General features: G+C 39.9%; 1 pseudogene; it reads right to left on the bottom strand.

Annotated features, from left to right (window-relative positions):
* Window positions 1-5,216: 5,216 nt before the first annotated feature.
* On the bottom strand, window positions 5,217-5,334 carry LOC112469859 (annotated as a pseudogene).
* Window positions 5,335-5,563: the final 229 nt, after the last annotated feature.

Here is a 5,563-nt window from a genome sequence, read left to right on the forward strand (position 1 = left end):
AAAATGAGAAAACTGAGGCTTGGAATAATTAAACCATTCTCTCAAAGTCACATGGCTAGTAAATGGTAGAATGAAGACTCTAGCTCAGACTATCTGACTCAAGAGTTTAACCACTATGCCAGAGCTTCCCTAAAGGTGTTCTCCAGTGTACAGTATAATAGGTCAGAACCTAGAGCAAGCAGAACCCCAGGCCAATCTCTTCAAGACACAAGTAGCCTCAGCAGTTTACCCTAAGTGCCACGTAAATGTGTCTATTTTGCATATGTGCTATAACTCAAATTCCTACCCCAGTACTCACATTGTCATATATTGCAACTATTCACACTTTCTGCAAGGAGATGATTGACCAGGGTCACACTTGGGGTTTGTGGTAGAACTGTACCTGTCATCCAGGCAAATGCTCTTTCCCCCATACATGGTGCCTTCTGTGTGATGATAGAATGTTTGACAGCAATTGCCCCTGAAGGCAAAATAATTTCAGATTTAAAAAACTTCATTTTCAAGAACATGGAAACATATAATACAAGAACCCTGGGCTTCATTCTTTATTACTCTCTCTTCCACACACCTGGACTGATAATCAAGTTGCAGCCCTTCAATCTTCTAAATACCTTTCAATTTCATCCATTTCTCTGTATCTGTATGGCTATTACCTATCATCTCTAATCTAGATCACCTCAGTGGTGATACAATGGTCTCTATGCAACCAGTATTGCCCTAACCATTGATTCTCTATGCTGTACCCTAGTGGTTTTCCTGAAGGATAAATCATGTCATATCACTTCCCTCCTTAAAACATTTCAGTGGCTCCCCAGTGGCTCACTCTGATCACAGAGTGAAGTTCATCTCTTTAATATGAACCCCTTTCACCTTCATACTCTTCCTACAGCCAGAATAGATTACCTTCAGCCCCCTAAATCATAGTGTGCAGCCAATGGGTCTTCCACACATGCAGTTCCCACAGCCTTACCTAAGGTTCAGAGATTTGCCTAAATAAATTTAAAAAAAAAACACGTCTGAACTCAGTTTTTTGGCAAATTAAATCTTTTAAAAGAAGACATAAACCCCTTCTCCCCTCCTCACCTGGTGAACTCCTACTCAACCTGCAAAGATCAGCTTCGAACATCCCCCAGGATGCCACACCTTACCTCTCCCCATCCCCAGCCCCAAGCCTGGATTAGATGTTTTACCCTAAACATCTAATTGTGGCCCTCTGTGTCTCCTTATCACCTGTCTCACTGTCTAGTCTGCAACTAGATCTTTGGTCTGCTTTGCACTTGAATATATCCCCAGTGTGTGGCCCACAACATATTGAAGGAACTTCACACATTTTGAATAGATAAAATAATGACAAAAATTAAAACCACAATAATGCAAAGCTGGATTAACTTTTTCTCCAGTTTAATAAATCCAACTGCCCTTTTAGTAGGAAAACAGTGGGATGCAAACATGTAGACAGTTTGTCTGCCGAGCTGGCACACCAAGAGAAAACACACCAGCCCAACAGCTCTGGCTTCCTGGTAGGATGAGAGAAGATAACTGTATTTTTTAACCAGCATACAATTTATTTGACTAGATTCTATCGTGTTCATTGGAAAAAAAAAAAAATAGCAAAATGCAAAAATTGAGCCACCCTGAATATAGCTCTGTAAATAATATGTTTATGTATGAATGGTAAGAATGAACTGACAGAGATAATGGAAAAATGAATACAGTTGCTCTGTCAGAGTGATAGGGACATAGATCATTTTTAACCTTTTGTTATTTTATCTTTATTGTTATCATACTATTGTTTGTGATCATTCATATATATTTTTCACATTAGGCAGTCGATGTCTATATATCAAATTAAATATTGGGTCTGATGGCAAATGAATAAACATAATAAATGAAGTTGATTGCTCTATTTGATTTCCAATGCATAGATAGAGCTTCCATAAGACCAATGTAAATTTCCTTGTGAACTTGAAATAATCTTAATAATATAGGCAACATGTATTGATCACTTAGTATATCTAGACCCTTTTATTTAAGCTTCATCTTATTATCTCCATTTTACAAAAGAAAAAAGTGTTTAAAGAGATTAAGTAAACTTGTTAGTAAGTTAAGAGCTAGAGTGATGGTTGATTTTGTCAATTTGGCTAGACTGTGGCGACCAGTTGTTCAGTCAAACCTTAGTCTGGATGTTGCTGTAAAGTTTTTTTTTTTTAATGTGATTAACATTTATAATCAGTTGACCTTAAGTAAAGCAGATTACACCTCCATAACATGCGTAGGCCTCATCCAATCAGCGGAAGGCCTTCAGAGCAAAAACTGAAGTTTCCCAAAGAAGAAAGAATTCTGCCTCTAGACTAAAACTCAGAAATTCTGCCTTCGTTTCCAGCCTTCAGACTCATGACTGAAGCATCAACTCTTACCTGTATCTTTAGCCTATCAGTTTACCCAACAGATTTTAAACTTGCCAACCCCCACAATTACATAAATCAATTTCTTAAAATAAATTGATTGATTCATCAATTGGTAGATAGATAGATGATAGATAGATAGATAGATAGATAGATAGATAGATAGATAGATAGGAGAGAGAGAGAGAGAGAGAGAGAGAGAGAGAATGTAGGACAAGGCAAACTCCCCCAAGTAGGGGAGGAGGAACTCAAGCCCTGCATCAAGAGAGAAGAGGGTTCTTGGCAGAGCGTAAGAAAGCATTCAAACACACGCCAAAGTTATAGTCTAAAAGAAAGTTTATTAGAGAAGGAGTAACACTTCATAGACAGAGCATTGTCTCCTCTCAGAAGCAGAGTGAGAGCCGAAGACTCAGAGGGACAGAGACAATAGAGAGAAACGAAGACAGTGAGAGAGACAGAGTAAAGGCACTGAGAGGGATCCTGAGTGTTCGGGGAATTCAGTTTATATATCATTCCTTAGTTCCCGTGAGTTACAGTTCAAAGACTTTGTTACCTACTTTTCTTTTGATATGGACATACAGCAAGGAAGGATAGGCACATGTAGTGGGAAAAGATAAAAATATGTAGTGTGAAAGGCCTGCTGGCATTTTTGAGACTTTGGTCCATAGGTTCTCCATCATACAGAATGAATGATTTTATTTTTCGTAGGGTGCCACTTAAAGACTTTTTCCTGTCTTCTCTTCAGAGTGTGGAGAAGTGGGTTGTTAGCAATCCCAGCAGAAATCTTCCTTTGTTCTTCAGGTTTCCTCGTGGTCTGGGTGCAGGGCTGACCAGCATATTGAGGTCTCTGATTGTAGCTAGATTTAATATTTTAGTTCTCTTGCCTCCTCCCTACATTAGCTATACAGACTGCATTCTGATTAGGCATGGATATAGAGATAGAGACAAAGATGACCTACTGATTCTGTTTCTCCTAGAAAGCCTAATACACCTAGTAATTAATGTTACCAAGATTTGAATTCTGTAAAGCCACTGCTCATAACCATTACGAAAACAAGATAAATTACTAAGCTGTATGTATCTAAGAGTTTGCCTACAGAGCAGCCATCTGATCATTAAAAAAAAAAAAAAAAAAAAAAAAACAGGCCAGCATGCTGTGGGCATTACTGAACAGCAGAAAGCTCAGCATGGCCTTCCCCGTGCTTCCTTCGGCACAACAGTGCTTCCTTGTGGCTTTACCCTGGGATCCTAATCCCTGTCCAGTGCCCTGTTTTACAACGAATACAGACTAAGTGGCACTCTGCATGTCGTTTCCCCGAGACACCAGTCATCCCCATTTTCCTTCTCGTGCGCTCTCCATAGCTGCCCTTACTCGAAAGCCCCAGGTCTCGATCACAGCAGTCTCTGGGAAAATATGCGCCATTAAGAGTAAAGAGGAAAGAGAATTAAAGTGTAGCAGGAAAAATTTAGATTCTTCTCATAAAGAGGAGTTTGAGAAGAAAAAGTATTGCAGAGTAAAATCATGTTCTTACCCTGAAAAAAAAAAATGTAAGAACGGGGCTGTTTTTTTAATGGCTTTCTGGGACATTTTAGGTGTGGCTCACCACAACAGCACAAAGATGCAGTTGATGTTTTTGCAAGGTTCATTTCGGCCCTACCGCCCTGCTAGTGGAGCAGGCGTCACAGTAGAGCTGGAGCATGCACAAGCCTCCATGGCCATCTCCCAGCTTAAGTGGGCACCGGCAGGCAGGGGTGGGGGAAGGGGAGCATGCCAGGCTGAGAGCACCTCCTCCCTGGATTTCAGAGCAGCACTCACAGTTTGAGAGTCCTGGCAGCTCAGCAAGCTTCCTGGTGAGCTGTAAAGTCATTCCAGACAAATCTCTGTGTTTACAGAGATTCCAGAGCAGCGGGGAACATCTCAGAATACCAGTCTGGAAGTAGAAATTGGTGTATCTGCACTAAACCGCTCTCCACACCTGCCATCGCCCTCAGCTCCCCATTCCTTCCACACCCCCTCCTCCGCTTCCTTCTCTGCATCTGCTGTGGTTTTCTTCACACTGAGTCATTCTGGGATGTAATAGTAAAGTCCTTTAAAAATCAAGTTAAGCCAGAGGGAGTGAAGTGGAAAGAAAGCTATTACTTGAGGAATAAATGAAAGAGCGGCAAGAAAGAAGAAAAAGAACAAGTATAAAAAAGAGAAGAAGTTTGAGTAGGAGCTCTAGTCTGGTATCACTAAGTATCATTGAGATACTTTTCTTTAGTGTCTTATGAATACAGTCCGATATGACCTATTATAATAAACTGGTGGGTCCATAGACCACGTAGGCAACTCAGGCACGTTATCTGTTTGATTCACCTATGTACCCTTAACTTGAACTCAGACTTTTTTTAACCAGACATAGAGGATTGAATTTATAGTCAAACTCAGGTTTAAGACCTGATTTCACAAATTCCAGGCACTTAAGTTCTCTAGGCTTCAGTTTTCCAAATCCTTAAAAGTGGGATAATAACACTGTTCTGTATAATTCTGGGGCTGATATGAGCATAAAATGAGATAGTGTATATGCCTGTGAGCTTATCCACATATAAGGTGTGCTTATTCAATTCAATAAACAGCAAGTGTTTCTTATTCATTGTTCTTTCTGCTTTCCAACCGCTAAAACATCTTTCGTAGAAAAACCACCTTCCGGCCAGAATAACTAGGCTGTTTTTTTTTCAGGCGAGGCAACCCTTGGTTGACTTCACAGATTGCAAGGACCTTGTCAGTTTACAATCCCTTATTTATTTTATTTTAGTTATTAATTTTTTTTATGCCTACAGTACCTGGTCTTCCTAGGTGATCTCCCATCCAAGTACTAACCAGGCCCAACCCTGCTTAGCTTCCAAGATCAGACAGGATCGGGCTTGTTCAGGTTACTTGGCTATAGCCATAATTGGGTTATTTTTAAAGCTCATACAAAAGCCATAAAGTGGAAAAGAAAAGCTAAAACTTGCCATTTAGTGGGGTTTCCAAGATAACACTCAGCAAAACAAAGTCATTCTAGAAGTTCTGTTCAGATATACCAATAATAGCCACTCTTTTTAGAGTCAGGATATATGTAATTCAAATGTGGCAGGTAGTTTTTCTAATACTTTCTAATACTTTTTATTTAGAGAGA

Source organism: Pteropus alecto, unplaced genomic scaffold (genome assembly GCF_000325575.1).
Source record: "Pteropus alecto unplaced genomic scaffold, ASM32557v1 scaffold86, whole genome shotgun sequence".
Lineage (NCBI taxonomy): Eukaryota > Metazoa > Chordata > Mammalia > Chiroptera > Pteropodidae > Pteropus > Pteropus alecto.